Genomic DNA, 18,340 nt, shown 5'->3' on the forward strand with positions numbered 1-18,340 from the left:
ATTGGTTAGATTGACCTTAAAATCATACACAATCTTCTGGTGCAATTTCCAATGTGATAACGGTTCGATGTGCCCTGATCTTGTAACACGTTTTCATATGCATGTCCAAGTTCAATGTATCTAGTAACACGTTTCACTCGGTGTGTCATCTTTATTGCTCGGTAGCCATGAAAAGATACTCGGTAGACAGCTCGGTGTGTACTGTGTTCTGTGACTATTTTCTTCTGTAACCGACTAGACTATGCATATCGACTTCTCTGTGTATACCAACTGCATGATTCGGTAGTGTTAACCGACTAGAGTATATAGTATGACTTTGAATATAAAAACTAATGGCAACTTGATAAGTAGTAACAATCTCCCCTTTTGACATTGGTTGAGATGTTTGACAAAAACTACTTTCAAAGTCATAACTCAAAAATCTATATACATTGCAAAATGACTATACTTGACAATGTATACAATAGTCAATGAAATAGTATATTCAGATATACTCCCCTTATCATTATACTATACATAAATCTGATTTTGCATGCTCGGTTCTGTGCTTGTGTGCTCTGCTTACTGTCCTTGGATACTCTGCATACTCTGCTCGGTATACTCCCCTTGTATACAATACTCTGAATACTATATCAAAACTGTATCACCAAAACTGTATCACTCCCTCAATATATTATATTACTCCCCTTATATAGTATCACTCCCCCTTTTTGACAAACATCAAAAACTTAATTTCCATTCGGGGGCAGTAACTGATCAAAAATAGATTTATACTTTTTCCGGGCATCGGTGAGAGTGACAGAGAGGGCATCCTTTACACTTTCCATTAAAGAAGTTTGTGCTTGAATATCAACCAATAGGGATATTAAACCATCAAGAGTGCTTCCCTCTTGTGTAGTAGATAGGCATGTAGCTCGGTTAATCTGTTCTTGAACTGATGAAAGAGGAGGAAGGAATAATGTCTGGAGTGTCATTATATCCATCTTGATCTTGTGTTCTTCATTTCTTAGTTCCAATTGTTGAGCCATGAGCTATTGAAGCTTTGTATAAAAATTCTGAACTAAATTGGGCTTAGTGGTCAACTTATTTGAGAGATCGGTGATCTATTTCTCAATTGCATCGGTTTTATTCTTGATATCTTTAATGAATATAGAAAATGTGCAAAGTTTCTGAAATAAATAAAGAATATGCTTGAGTTGAGGGGACAACTCAGCAATGAATTTGACAAGCTTGACTTTCCCAATAGCTAGAGCTTTTTGTACTTCTTCTATCATTTTTGCAGTAAGCTCCTTGTCTTTTAGCTTGCTCAAGTATTCAGATGCATCAACTCCAGATGTTTCTATTTGATTAAGGAGTTCATCCAGTTGAATGTGGATGGCTACATTGGTTGACACTGTAGCTGAAGGTAGCATATCTGTCAGCAGTGTCTTCACCTTCTGAAGTACTTTATTCTTCTTTTGAATGGCCATCTATTTTTCTTGTTCGGCCTTTGCTTTGCATAGTTCACCGAAATCAATAAGTGCTTGCCCCTTTAATTTTGAGATGTCCACATTGGGCAACACTATTGGTTTAGATAAATCAACTTTGAAACTATGCTTTTTCACCTTCTTCTCTTTACCTTTGGTTGGTTGGACCAAGACAATAGCTTAAGAGGCTTGTTGACCCTCGGTAGGTTGCTTAGTAGAGGCAACACTTTGGTCATTTCCTGTAGCCGCTATGGTGTCTTTTGGTGTCTTGGTACTGGGTGTCTCAGCTGCTACATTTGTGGTGCTCGAGGGTGCTTGAGAGGTCTGTTCTTGAGTTGTACCTTCTGTTGCTTCAGACTGGTGACCTTCGGTGCCTTGTGTTGTATCCTGAGGAGCTTTGGTAGAGACAAGTTGATTGATCGATGGGGGTGAACTCACAATACTGGTTCCCACTTTTTGATGAACTTTGACACTTATATGAATATTTTGAAAAAAAACTTCACTTTCCGACACCTATAACTTTTAAACTGTTAAGAATTTAAAGATGATATAAACTAGTGGTTTTTAACATCTTGTTTGTAGATTCTAAATATATTTTTTTCAAATTTGTTTGAATAAAATTTTATTGATTTTTCCATCTCCCTCAAAAAGTAGTTTTTTATAGCAAACAACATTTTTTAAGAGTGATGTGTATCCCGAAACGTATATTTTTTTTTCTACAAATGATAAAAACTTAATTCTTTTGAATTTTGGTTTGTAACATCAATACCCAGGGCATGCAGTTGGTTTGATAGTGATATGTTGAATATTTTTCATTTTATTAAGTTTTGAAGTTCGACTAATTATAATTTAGATATAGGTGTACGTTTGAACACATAACTTGTTCTATATATATCAAAATTCAATTTTCTTTTTTTTGTTGGAAAGAAAGCATCAATACCTAGTGCATAGATATTTTTCAGATTTTTTTTGAATTAGTTTACTATTTTTCCCAGTGCATTGAACAAAGAAGTTCATGTTCGGTGAAAAACCTACATTCATAAGAAATAAAATAAAAATATATTAATGAAATTAAATATATTAATTGTTATACTATTTGGAAATCTTATAATAAGGACTAAATACTTAAAATAAAAAAACTTTTAAATGAATTAATTTGACCCCCCAAAAACTAATGTAAACTTGGTTTTTTATTAGCATTTGATAGATGCAAAGGAGACTCCATTGCAAGTATGATTTAGAAGTAGAGAGGTTCTATCCAAGAAATTTTGATCTAAGAGCCTTTGATTTAACTCTCTTCAATTAATTACTTAAAATGGGACCTCTTAAAGCTTAAATCATTATATTTTTTAAAAAATGTGTGATTTTAGCAAAAATCAGGACATACCAAAAAGTGGGAACTAGCTTTGTGAGGTCACCCATGGGTAAGGCTGAACTTGTTCTAAAATGGATTCACTAGATACAAGTTTTTCATATGTAGTGCCTTCTATCATTTCCTGCTCTGGTGCTTCTGCATCCATGACATCTTCATCAATTTGAATAGTGTCAGCCGGGTCTTGCTTGGTAGCGTCAAGACCTTGTTCGGTGACATCAGGATCATGTTCGGTGACATCAATAATTTCAACATTAAATTGTTCACTGACATCCTTGATTTTGAAGATTTCCTGCCATTTTTCTTTTGTCTCATTTTCTACATCAATATATAGCCCATTCATCAGTTTTAAGGCTCTTTGTTTGACAAGAAATTTTGAATTGTAGGTTGTCAAATGTTCCTTTATTTCTACTATAGACATATCAAGAAATAGATGGACTAGACTTCTTTCTTTGATTTGTTTCTCTGAGTCCATTGCATATTTCCACCTATTATCAATATGCAAGTAAAGTTCATTTGGAAGTGACTTTACTAGTTCCAATGGAGCTAGCCGAAAATATAGAAGTGTGCAAATGATAGCTTCTTCAATTTGTCTCTTCTCATCATTATTTCTTGTTTCATACTCGACATATCTAAAAGAACCAAATCTGCCATATTCTTTCAGATTGGCACAGAAGTTTTCAACGCTATGTATATTTACCTTCTTGCTCTTGACAATCTGGAATTTGTTGGCATCCTCAGATTCTGTATCACTAGACTCTTTTGCCAAAATGATTCTCCGAGTAGATTTCTTGTAGGTCTTGGTTACCTTGGGAGCAGCAACACTCTTTTGTTTCTTACGCGGTGATGCAGTTGATGCTCTAGTGTTAGGTCTCTTTGTTGGAGGAGTCGGTAGGGCCTTTGAAGTGTCCAGTTTCTTTCTTTTCAACACTTTACCCTTAGGCAATTCGGTGCTTAATGTTATTGCTGCCTCTTGAGCTTCTAATTCCTCTTTGGTGATGGCAAGAGTGCCTTTGACAGGTGTAGAGGAGGAGTCTTCTTTGAATTTCCCAGATAATGCCTTAATCATCTTTGTAGCCTTTCTTGTAGCTTTGGGTACTACAATGTTCATTTTTACCTTTTCCTTAACTTCTTCATAAGTTCCATATCTTAGCTTGATAGCATGCCTTGGTAATGAAAGATATGCATCAATTTGCTATTGTGTGATATCAAAGTCAATCTCGTAACCCATTGGTGGCAAAGATTGAGTTCTTGGTTCCATAGCATTCACATAACAGTAATCAGTGTCTACTTCAAAGCATATATCATCTTTATATTTCTCTACCAGCTGGGGTGGAATCCAGTACCTATTGTGCATCTTCTCTTGAAATTTGCTGAAGTAGTCATCCATTATATCATTGAAATTATCTCCCAACTTCTTGATAAAGTCATTAATCTAATGAGTGATTGGTTAGTGTAGCCCCCAAACTACTTTACTGACTGATGGAAAGAATTTCTCAAAGTAGAAAAACATGCATATAAGAAGTAAACCAAACTTCAGTGTATTTGCCGAGTTGTTTTTCTTCGGCTTCCTTATTGTGTTCAAATTCTCAAACAAATTCTTCAGTAACACTTCACATAAGTCAACTTTCATTCCCTTTTTCACAAATTTATAGGCTAAGTCAACTATTGCATGGGGTACACTATTTTCCCTTGCTGATTGGAAGAAACAGTAACCAATTACTCTAATGGAAAACTTAAGTTCTGCATCAGTGCCATTGTTCAATTTCAGTCCTCTGTAATTAGATTCTACTCTGGTTAAGCTGATTAATTCCTTCTATGATATCATCTTTTGAGCTCGTGCATGATCATAGATAGGATAACCGGTGATCACATGAATGACTTCCTTGGTGATTTTGAATGGTTGCTCTTCTAGCCACATGAAATCATCATGAACTCTGCTTAGAACAAACTTGACCCATTGGGGCTTGAACACACGAGGGTAGGTTAGGGCTTCAGTCAATCCCTTGATTTTGATGTGTTCATACTTGCTGTTTAATACACCATCGGTATATAATTCATCATAGGTGTCTCTAATCTCAACATGACCGAGTTCTTCAACACGGTATTTGGTGAAGAATCTCACATCTTCAACTAACAAGACTCAATTCGGGATGAGTGAAAAGGTGGTTTTGTCATCCAGTTTAGAGGCGACTTTAGGATTCAAAGTGTATTTCAGTGAGGGCTTCTCTACATTCTTGACAACTATGGGATCTTGGATCTTGGGCGCCATTGTAGATTTCAGGTAAAAACTTAGCAAACTATCCTTAGGGTTTGATGGTTTACAAATGACAGACGCTTCACACTCAGCAGATAATAACAATTTGATAAGATCGATAAGCTAGCTTAACAGTGTGATGAGATTTGATGTAAATACCTTGAATTCACTTAGAATGAGGTTTGATCGCCTTGGAGTCGCTCTGCTTTGCTCTTTCGAAAACTTGGTAAGTGAAAATGACTCTGAAAATGCTTTTAAGTACACAAAATACCTTATCGGGCTCCGTGTGGGTTAGGTCAAAGATATTAAATGCACTCAGTTCACCTTTTAACCGATTTACTCTCTTTTTTGTTTTAACCAAGTAACCAAATTTCCTTCATTTACCGACTTGACAGGCTTCCTGTATTCACCGACTTGACAGGTTTCCTGTAAAGTACTTTTGATAGAATTTCAAACTTACTACTGCATCTTAACTATGCAGATTTTGAATTTAGTACATAACAGAATAGGAACTGTTATGATTTTAACCTTCAGAGAATGCAGTCCCTTCATACCTTTTTTGATTAATTTGGAATAGGTGCACCTAACTCGGTAGGTAAGGTGCTTTCTTCATTTGACACAATTTCTTTCTTTTTCCAAATCATCTTTAATTTCTCTTTTATTTCTTCAGTGTCTCCTCTAGGTTGATCCCTACAATCTCTAGCTAAATGTCCAACTTTGTGACAATGAAAACATGCCATACCAGGATTTCTCCATGATCTTTGGTTGTTCATTCCAAACCTTATAAGTCAGTTGGCACCAATATGTCCATATCTTCCACAACATTCACACCATATCCTTGTATTGTAATCCCATGGTACTGCTGCATATTGTCTGTAAGAATCTATGTGAGTTCGATAACTTCTAGTGTTTGCTCGGTGTGCAGACCACATGTAGTTCTTTTGCTTAAGCCATCACTTCTCAGTACTATGTCCATATCTATTGTAGTTTCTACAAAACCCTTTGTATTTTGCCTTCTGATAGTTGTTAACAGACTTTGTCCTACATTGGCTAAATGTGTAACCATATTTATTGCAATTGTAACAATAACCATTGGACTTAGTGATATTCGGTTGCTTACCTTTTCTGATTTGGCATATGTTGGTAGTATGACCTTGATTTCCACAGTAGTAGCAAATAGGCTTCTTTCTTTTGATGTTATTCCTATTTCCAGCTTGCTTTGATGATTCTCCTCTCTTGGTAGTATGAATTCCTTTGTAACCAAGTCTTGCATCTTTGTTGGGTCTTCTTGTATTCAATTGCTCATCCAACATCTTTGATGCTTCATAACTCTTCTGCAGTGTTTCTTTGGATTTCTTCTTTGTTTCAAGTTCATCGGTCAACCTTGATACTTCAAGTTTCAATGAATAATTCTCATCATTCTTCAGAATTGCTTCATGATGTGCATAACCTAGTTGATCTGTCATATTTTGTTGAATCCCAGTCAACCTTATGATTTCATCATTCTTATCAGATACTAAGACTTCAAGTTGTTGTTTCTCTCTCTGTAGATCTCTTGCTTTATCCTTGGCTATCCTCAATGCATCTAGATTTTCAGTCATCTGTGTACCGAAATGTTCTTGCTCTCTTTTCATTGCTTTTATTTGATCAGCCAATGCTTTGTTCTTTTCTTTCAATACTCCAATCATTTCTTCAGTCTCTTTAGATATACTGTTCTCAGATGATGTCTCAATTTGTTCCACTAACTCTTGAGAATCCTGCAAGTCATCAGATAATCTTCTTCTTACTTTCAGAGATTTTTGCCTTTGCATGTCTGCAATCACTTGATTAGCATGATCCAGCTCTTCTTGTAGATATACAATCCTCCGAGATTGTTTATAGCCTTCCATTGATAAGATCTTTCTCTTTAGGTAGTTAAACCCTTTTCCAAGATTCAAGCTCTGATACCAATTGTTAGGCCCAATATGGAAAGCTAATGTACTGAGAGGGGAGGGGTGAATCAGTACTGAAAAACTTTTCTTGAATAATAACTTTACTGTTATGCATAAATAGAATAGTGCAGTAACATAAAATAAAGTTAAAGCAAATAGATAACAATCATACATGATTCACTCCATAACACATATATTTTGGTTACGCATAAACTCTTGGTTGGAGAGAAAAACTGTGGTGGGGATGGCACCCACAACTTCACTACTACAATAATAAAGAGTGCTCGGTTAGAGCTACATTTTAGCTATTTTTGATAGCTTACCCTATTAGGAGTAACAAGATCTGTTAGATCTACCTTGCTAGAGGATTTTACAACATTTATTCTGAATGTTGCACCTGGTTAGAGGCTTTACAATTTATAGACTTTATTAGAGTCTTTTACCCTGTTAAAGGTTTCTCTTTCAACTTCACAATATTACAATAAAATCATTACAAATATCTGCAACTTTACATTTGAAATGTTATAGAAGATTCTATGTGCTCATAATAGATTACCTTGCTTATAGCATACCTCGGTAACCCATATAGTAACTCGGTAAACCCTTCTATTTACTCTATTCTTCGACTGTTCTCTGAAAACCTTCTCGGTGACCTCTGTGTCTCTGTAACAGTCTTCTTTTTATGCATACACACACACTTAACTCATGCTGTATAAATAAATCTCTTAAAATGGTGATCCAATTCATTTCTTCGATCTTACAAACAAGATTCCTCGAATGAATAACTAAACAAATTATTTCATTGGTTAGATTGACCTTAAAATCATACACAATCTTCTGGTGCAATTTCCAATGTGATAACGGTTCGATGTGCCTCGATCTTGTAACATGTTTTCATATGCATGTCCAGGTTCAATGTATCTGGTAACACGTTTCACTTGGTGTATGTCAACTCGATGTGTCATCTTTATTGCTCGGTAGCCATGAAAAGATACTTGGTAGATAGCTCGGTGTGTATTGCGTTCTGTGACTACTTTCTTCTATAACCAACTAGACTGTGCATACTGACTTCTCTGTGTATACCGACTGCATGATTCGGTAGTGTTAACCGACTAGAGTATATAGTATGACTTTGAATATAAAAACTAATGGCAACTTGATAAGTAGTAACAATAATATGATCATCCTAATCTTTGGGGTTGTCTATTCCACCCATGATGTTGATATTCTCCACTTCCTTTTCATTTGATTTTTTCAAAAATTATTTGAGCCTTAGATGCCTTCTCTCTGAACACTCTTTCATTTCTATCTTTCCATGTTCTCCAATAAATATGAGGTAAAACCAATCTCCATAATAGAATTATAGACTTATTCCTTGAGGGATGATGCCAAGAATTAAAAACCTCTTGGATAGATTCCGGAAAGACCCAACTAATATTGAAGTAGTCCAAACATCTAGCCCAGATATTAGTAGAGAAGGGACAATGGATGAAAAAGTGGTTGATGGTTTCCTCATTCTGCATGCAAAGAAGACAAACACTAGGCATACAAAATCCTCTAATTTTGAGGTTATCAATAGTCAAAATTTAATTTTGAAGGACAGTCGAGAAAAAAATATTTATTTTGGGGATTAGGCCTTTCACCCAGGCCTTAGCCCAGCAAGGACTCTCCATGTTAGAAAACTGCTGATTATAGAGAGAGGCAACAGAGAATTTACCATTTGCAACGAGTTTCCAGATTAGCTGATCATCATCATCCACCACCACCATGGAATTCATAATTTTGTTCAGATTACCAAGGGAGGGATCAACTGGGGACAATTCCTTCCACTGTCCATCATTCTTGTAGTCACCTACCATAGTGCCATATTTCTCCTTACACTGATTCTGAATTTTTCCCCAATCAGGACTATCACTCAACGAGGAGTCAAGCAACCAAGAATCTTCCCAGAATTTAATGGAATTACCTTTCCCCACCTTCCATTTCACACCTTTGGAAATTAGATCTCTAGTTCTAGTAACATTTTCCCAGATATTAGAGCCAATCGGGATATCTTCAGCATTGAGGAAACTTTGAAGGGTAGGATATTGTCTTTTGTACTTGTTGTCCCATATCATTTTCCATTCTCCCTGAGTGTTATAACCTCTCCATATCTTCTTAGCCATGAGAAACTCATTCATGTCTCTGATTCTTCTAAGTCCAAGACCTCCCTTTCTTATAGGTTTACAAACCTTATCCCATGCAATTAGATTCATTCTCTTCTTCTCCTCAACCCCTATCCACAGAAAAGTTATTTGAATTTTTTCAATAGCCTCCACAAACTTGGCTGGAATTATAAAAAGGCTCAAGGCATAAAGAGGAATACTCTGAAGAGTATATTTCAAAAGCTGGACCTTACCAGCTTGGCTGAGCAGAGAGCCTTTCCATCCAACTAACTTCCTATGAAATTTATCGACAAGAGCTCCCCAAAAAGTATCAAGAGGGACTTGACATAAAGGAAGCCCAAGATAGGAAGTAGGAAGATTCCCCAATTGACATCCCAAAACGTTACTAATTTTTATCTGTCTTCTTTCCAGAGTGTTGATGAAATAGACAAAACTTTTAGACCAATTTATCAATTGACCAGTAGTTGTCCCATAACTGTCTAGTGCTTTCTTTAAGCTCCTAGAGTCTTTCACTAAAGCATTCGCCATAATAATAGAGTCATCCACAAATTGTTGATGGGAGAAAACTTGGTCTGTCGGAGAAGGTTTCAACCCACAAAACTCTCCCTTCTCAACAAGATTACCAATTAATCTTCCCAAACACTCCACCACGATAATGAAAAGAATAGGGCATAGAGGATCCCCCTGTCTGAGACCCCTTGAGGATTTGAAAAAGGGGAATGAGATCCATTGATTAAAACAGAAAAAGAAGCAAAAGAAACCAATTGTAAAATAAGACTGATACTTCTAGAGTAGAACCCAAAAGCAAAGAGAACATCCATCATAAATCCCCAATCCACTCTATCATAAGCTTTGGATAAGTCTAGATTCAAAAGAAAGCCCTCTTTTTTAGCACTAGAGAGAGTGAATATTTTCATGGACCAAAATGATTGAATCCAAAATTTGTCTCCTAGGGACAAAGCCACTTTGCTAGGGAGAAATGATAGATGGGAGCAGGGTCAAGATTCTAGAGGTCAAAACCTTAGAGATAATATTATACAAAGAGTTGCATAGGATGATAGGTCTAAAAAGATCCATGGAATCAACACCCATCTTTTTGGGAATAAGGGAAATGAAAGTACCATTCAGTTCTTTCAAAATTCTTCTTGCACCAAAGAATTCTTTCACAACATTGGAAACATCACCTCCAACAATATGCCCATACATTTGAAAAAAGAACATGGGGAATCCATTCGGGCCCGGGGCCTTGTTACCTTCAAAGGAATTGATAGCTTTTAGAATCTCATCATTGGATGGAATAACAATGAGATATGAATTCTGATCCGCATCCAAGATAGAGGGGATACAGCCCGTAAGGTTCTTTTGAGCCTGCAAATCCAAGTTTTGTTCCTTAGTCAAAAGGTTGGAGAAAAACTCCAGGGTTGTCTTCCTCATAGACTCTTCATCTTCAACAATTATGCCATTGTCTTTGAACTGAGATATCCTATTGATGGTATTGTGTTTCAAAGTGGACATATGAAAGTATTTGGTATTTCTATCTCCTTCCTTCAGCCAAATATTTATTGACCTTTGTTTCCAGAAATTTTCTTCTTTTGCTATGATGTCATGATATTGCATGAGAATATCATCTTCAAATTCTCTAGAGACCTTGGTATAGCCACTATTATGAATCTCATCCTGAATATCCTTTAGATCTAAGAGAATGGTAGCTTTAGAAGCAAATATGTTCCAAAAGGATTCCTTATTCCATCTTTTAACATTATCTTTCACAAATTTCAACTTTTTGACCACCTTATACATAGCATTTCCTTCAATTCTTATCTGCCACCACTCTTTGATCTTGCTTTCCATATCCAGGTGTTTTGTCCACATTCTCTCAAATCTGTAAGGGAAGTGTCTTCTTCTCTTCTTGGTATCAGTTGTAAAGGATATAGGATAATGATCCGACCCAACCTTGATATGAGTGGATAATGAACAGAAATGAGAATTAAACCAATCCAGAGAGATTAAAGCTTTGTCGAGCCTGACCTAAATTAAGTCTTCACCACTCCTATTAGTCTAGGTATATTTGACCCCTTGCAAATCCAGATCATGGAGAGATTTATTATTGATGAACTCCATCAAATCCAATCTGATATCCAGATTGGTTTGGTTCCCTCCCTTTTTCTCATTTTCCCTCAAAGGGGTATTGAAATCCCCAATGATAATCTAGCTATCTTCAGCAAACTTACTTCTAAACGAGGATAAGCTTTTCTAGAAATTACTTCTACCAGTCTTGGTGTTTGGGGCATACACATTAGTCAAGACCCAAGAATTACCCTCTTTCAGATGCTTAAATCTAATGCATGCCAGATTGTTGTCTTGAATCAACACTTCTCCTTTTACATTATTTTTATTCCAGAAAGTAGAAATACCTCTTGATGCCCCTTCTGAGCTACCACCACTAACTCCTCCGTTATTAAACATTTTTAAACATTCAACCTTATCCTTAGGAATTTTGGTTTCTTGAATCAAAAAATATCTAGGTTTTTGACTCTAATCATACTTTTTATTAAATCATGTTTGTGAGGATTATTCAATCCTTGAATGTTCCAGGAAATAATCTTCATGGCTTTTTAGAAATACATGCCTCAAAGATGGTTCTTTGAGTCTGGTTCGCTAGATTCTTGCTTGCTTACATGGTTCTCTTCTTTGCATTTGAATATCTGCCAGGTGATGTGTGCTGAGCTCCCACATCCCCTAGTCTACTTATGGTATTTTTGGTGGATATATTATTGTTGTTGCTATTATTATTCTTTTTTTTGTTCTTGTTCTTTCTTTTATCCTCCATTGCTTCTTCTTCCTCCTGATTAGTCTCACTCTTTCCCAAAGCCTTTTTTATATCTTCTTCATCTTCCCATCTTGGTTCATTTTCCTCTGGGAAAGTCAATTTGACCTGAGCCGGGGAGGTTAATGATATCTCCGAGAGCCCTTGCTCAAAGATGTTGTTAGGTTGTGCATCTTGGATCCAGCTTGCTCCATTTTCTGACTCGGATAACTTTCCTACTGAGTTAAAATTGTCTCCTTCTTCCTTGTTATCTTTGGATTGACTATCTCCCTTATCCATCTGACTACTATCTTGTGTCTCACTCTGAGCTAAATTTTGTTCTATCATATCCTTATGATTGTTTTGACTGCTGCTTAGTGACTTTCTTTCTCCATCATTAGAATCCTTTCCACTGTTCTCCTTCTCCTTTTCCTGCTAGGAGATCTTATCATGCTCTCCTTTCTTTATTTCAATTCCTGATTCCCTGACTAATACCTCCTTCATCCTTCCTACCTAAGACTGTTTCTCCTAATCCAAACAATCAGAAGGATAAAATTTCAAAGAGCTATCCACCTTTTTCCAAACTTTAGTTTGGGTTTGAGTTTTGGCTACATTACTTGGGCTTTTTTTAGCCCAGTGCCCTACTCTCTTATAATGAAAGCAAGCAAAAGGGATTGATTCATAAACAATATTCTGCATCCATTTTCCTAGTTTATATTCTATATCTATTTCCTCTGGCATATCCGTCTCAGGCCCAATCCCTACATAGATTCTAGCATAAATAAGTCTTCTTCTTGATGTCATGATTGGGCCAATGGCGAGAAACTCTCCAAAAGCATTGGCTATCCCAACAAACACATCTTCCTCCCAATATTCCATAGGAAACCCAGGTAGCTTTATCCAGACCGGGACTTGGACCACAAACTTATCATCCATACTTGCATTAGGGTACCAATTCTAGATATACATTAAATATTTACCTATTGCCCAGGTACCATTGCAAAGGATTTGTCTGCGGTCCTCCTCACATGAAAAAGAAAAGGAAAGACATCCTTTATTCATCGCGACCACATCAACCTGACCTTTCAAGTTCCATTTTCTCTTAAGAAATCCTCGAACAACCTCAATGTGAGGTCTCGCCCCAAAGAATTTTTCTATCAAAGTAGTTTCCATCCAAGCAATATTTTGATCTATAATTTGATCCGGAATGGAAATGGTGAACTTTCCCTGAGAAGCATTCCAAGTATTTTTAACCAGAGGCAAGGATGACTTACCTTTGGGTTTGATACCAAATAGAAAGGACCATTTACCAATATGTCCAGTTGATCTGGGACCCCCATCTAGGTCCCCCGAATTCAAAGGGGTCTCAAGATCCTTCCCATTAGATTTTGTTCCCTTCACATGTCCCCCTGAACCACTTGTTGCGTGTTGTCCTGATACTGCTTCAAGTTTGCCACCCCCTAAATTTGAATTTTGAACCTGACCATCCACCTTTTCTGTTATAAGCTTCTCCATGCATGATCTGGGACCCCCACCTGGGTCCCCCGAATCCAAATGGGCATCAGGTTCCTTACCATCTGAACTCTCCCCCTCCAAAGAACTCCTTGAATCTCTTGCTACATGTTGTCCTGCTATTGAACCAGATCTCCTGCCCAATGTTATAGAGGTACTTGTGGATTCAATTAAGAAGATAACATATTGCAATGCATTGGCCTATAAGGAAATTGATAACGTACTACCCATTCTTAAGTTGATTCCACCAAATTGTAAAATAGATCACATTACTGATTCTTTGGGTAAATTGGACACATTGTCCAAATTTATTGCTAATAATGTAATAACTATAGATAAGGTGAATGAGGACATAATTAAGGATTTGAAAAAGAGAAAAACACATTCTTTGAAGACACTATAAAGAAATGTACATAACACTTAAATACATTATTAGCGGTACTTAACTCTATAATTTTGGAGTACAAGGAGCTCTATAGGGAAACATGCAAACCTCACCTTTTGATAGAGGACATAGATGAGGAGATCAGAAAAACACAGAAAGAAATTGATGACATAGCAGATAATATAATTGGTTCATCCAGACATATATCAGTTTTTGAGCAAGAAATGGTAGTTTTTGAGAAGTTAGAGAAACTTGAGAAAGAGAAGGCAAGGATAAGGTCAAATGCGTGGGAACTTAAAAATAAACTTGGTCCTAAGTTGGACAATCATATCACTTAGAGAATTGAAATATCTAAGGCATTAGTTCAAGGAGAGCGATCACCAGAGAAACACATGCATTATCTCACTGCCATGATCCAACAGACTGAGGCAACTTTGAATGATAGCAAAAGGTTTATACAGAGTTTGAATTCAGTTTTGGCAGATATTTTTCAGATTGTAACCAACCGGTTATAGATTTTGAGGTGTAATTTTTGAACTTGTTTGATTATTTTTGACAACCTTTGTCATTGATGTCAAAGGGGGAGTAGTGGAGAGAAAAATACTTGTACAGAGGAAATCACTTGCTTAGGGGTAGCACATCTTTTTGGACTTCAGGTTTTGGAAATAGTTTTTAGATTTTTCTCATGAGTGTTGCCATCAATCCCAAAGGGGGAGATTGTTGGCATTCTACACTCTTATTAGAATAGTTGATGTTGTCATTGATGGCAACCAACTGGAAACCATCTGGCAACCAACTGGCAGACATCGGCACCAACAGACACTTCACCGACATCAGCAACAATGCATACCGACATGGAATAAACTCTTGTTTATTGTATTTCAATATAAATATCTTTTGTAAGACAACATGGTACATTGTAATAGACTCATATATGTATGAGATCTTATAGGTCATTTTAAATATGGCACGAGAGTTAGAGAAGAGAGACATATGATGTATAATTTTGTATAAGGTGATATAGTTGACAGTGAAGGTTTTGGTTATTGTCTGAGCTTAAACCGGTACTGAACCTGGCATATGAGATGCTGTTTTGAGTAGTACATTGTATTGGATTTGATAATCCATTTTGTAGTCAGTGTGACTCTTTATTGAGCAGTGAGCTCTAGGCTGTTGGCCTCCCTGCATGTGTAGGCCCCTCATTGTAAGTAGTATTTATTCATTGGCCAGTGAGTAAATATTGTGGGTCACAAATCCCATCGAGGTTTTTCCCACACTAGGTTTCCTCATTAAATATCTTGTGTTATGGTGTGTTTCTATGCTGTCTCTATTATTTATGTTTATTGTAATAATTCTCATTTACAGATACACTACTTTGGGATGCAAAGTTATTAATAAGTTTAAATATTTTGTCAACCGGTTAGACACTGATTCACCCCCCCCCTCTTAGTTTGTTTGGTACTGTCATTGAGTCTAACACTAATATCGCTCTAAATTCCCCGTTAATGTCTAACATTCTTTCATTCTTTAATGAAACATAACATTCATTCATTATCACTTAACATTCATTAACACATAACATTCAGTAACATTCATTAACACGTAACATTCATCAACATTCATTAACACATATCATTCATTAACATTCATTAGCAAGTAACATTCATCAACATTCATTAACACATATCATTCATTAACATTCATTAACACATAAAAATCAGTTGTTAACATATAATAAGATTACAATCATTTTTCTTTCTTTCTTTTTGAAGCTTGGAGGTAAAGACTAAGTGGACAATCATTGTCTTCATCATTTGTCCCATATCTAGTTCTTCTGCCCTCTGCTCATGATCTAGTTAATGTATGCCTAGTCTTGTACTCATGATGAGGATGCACATGCAAAGGGGTGTCGGCTCCAATAATAAATAAATGGGGTTAAAATCATGAGTTTTATTATTTTTTTTACAAGTATTTCATTAATTAAAAGAAAATTACAAGGGTGCTCTTTACCTGATGGGGCCACATCATCTTCCTGATCATTTTTTCTAGCCTCATCCTCGACATCATGAACACCCTCTAAATCCTTTGGAGTTGAAACACAAAAAGTTACATTAATCAATACACCAATTGTAATTAAATTCATTTAAAGGAATAACAATGGTCCTCTTTACCTGGTGGGGCCCCATCATGTTCCTGATGTCGTCTACCTGGATCATGCTCAACTTGCTCACCACAGTCTACATGCTCTAAAATAAAAACAAAAAAGGTTACATTAATTACTACACCCATTTCAATTAAAGATTTGTAATTGTAATAACCATTACATTAAAAAAATTTGTTTAGCACGTGAATACCTTCAGTACTGGGATGCACACCACGACCTTCATCATGTGCAGGTTGTGTTCCACCCTGTGTAGGTTGCATTCCAATGTCATATGCATTGTTATGATTGCTTGATTATTTAAAATAAATATAGTTACATTATGTTGGAAATTAGCATCAAATAGATTATTGCTCAAGTATTCAATTTTAAATAATTTTTATTTAGCTTATTTACATGATTGACGGATGCACTGGATTCTTCTATTTTCCCACTCAATCCTTTTGGACTTTCTTCCATGACTCTATAGCCCTCACGGAAGGAAATTTTCATATCATCTTTTGTGGGCACTCTATTGAATTTAGAGCCTTGCATTTTTTGCTTAATATCATGAATTTTGCTTGTATTATTTAATGATTAAAAAAATTGTTTGCAATTTATTTTTATTTTTTTTATAAAAGTGGATATACCACTAAATTGTATTAATATTTATCATTTTTTTACAAGGTGTCTGGTTCAATGAGCATTGAAGGGAAAGAACCAGTAGGAAAACCCTTCAATATTGCTCAAAATACACAAGCCTACCTACCCATTACAAAGGCCCCCTGGGCACATTCCACCAAAACCCTCCCAAATTACATAATATTTTCATTAGATATAAAGGAAGCTGCCATAAGAGGCATACAAGTATAAACTATCATTTGAATCATTAGGAAGAACAACATCCACCAGAAAACTCAAAGATCAACAAAAAATTTGACCACGAACCACCCCTACCTATAAAGCACAATTCTCTAACCCACAGATTAATATGAGACCAAGAATAAGAAGATAAATCACTACAAGAAAATCTGCCAAGAAAAACATCATAAGGAAAAATAGAATAATCTAAATAAGAAGAAGGAGGGGATGATGTAGACCCGAAGGAACCAAAATGAGGCCAAGCCAAAGAATAGCCCATAGAAGGATCCAAGATAGTAGTAGAAAAATGAGAAACCATCACATATACCAGATCATCTACAAATACCAAGGCCTCGAAGACAACCACCATCTTCCAAGCCTTAACAATAACTTTCGAATGAAACAGATCATTTTATCTTAAAACAAGAACTGCCAGAATAAAGAGAGAAAAACATGGAAAGAGAAAGACCAGAGCCCATATATAAGACAAAACAAGTGAGATATCATAATGAATGCAACCAAGGCAAAGCACGATACCACATAGAAAGTGCAGGAACCAACATACCAAAACATGATAACCAAACCCACTTGCCAAAGGAGTGAATGAAGCACAACCAAACATCATTACTGAATCAAGCAAGTAGATGACAAGCTACAATAAAGATAGCTACCAAAAAATGATTAACCAAAACCACCTTATTCAAGCTCAACACCTCATGATTACCAAATCGAAACAACCAATCTGCAAATCAAGTGAAAGAAATGCCAGCTAATAACAGAGAACGAGCAAGGAAAAATGATTGACCAGATAGATCCTGAGCATCAAATCTATGATTAGCCAAATAATCTCAATATGCTAGATAGATATCATCACATGGATGAAGCTTAGGCACCCAACACTTTCAAAAAAGTAGAACAAACCAAGAATATCATCATCAAAGAAAGTTACCATCCACCTTAATGCAATGAGGGTAAGGAAGCTTCACACTATGAAAACCAACTCAAAGACAGTCAACCTGCAGAACAAAGTGTCTGCTGATAATAAAAACCAAGTGTGTGAGGGCATCAAAACCTAAAAAAGAACAATTAAATCCAACCTGATAGACATGATACAAACCAAATGAATGTAGCTCCAAAACCCTCCTTACTCATTGAGGAAATACTTACCGAGTATGCCACCAACAAAAATGTTGCCATAAGGCCAGACAACACCCTCCCTAATGTAATACATGAAAGAAAATCCACAACCAGCAAGGAGTGTGATGAAAGCCACATACCGCAATCAATCAAACTTAATAAAGGACACTAATGCAAGAAGAGGGAATAGCCTGAGGGGAGACTTCTAGATACTCAACACTTTCAACAACAACCCTATTAGCAAGATAATCTACAATATAATTTATTTCCCTATAATAGTGAGATATAGTAAAAGTAGTAAAACACTT

This window comes from Cryptomeria japonica, chromosome 6 (assembly GCF_030272615.1).
Source record: "Cryptomeria japonica chromosome 6, Sugi_1.0, whole genome shotgun sequence".
NCBI lineage: Eukaryota > Viridiplantae > Streptophyta > Pinopsida > Cupressales > Cupressaceae > Cryptomeria > Cryptomeria japonica.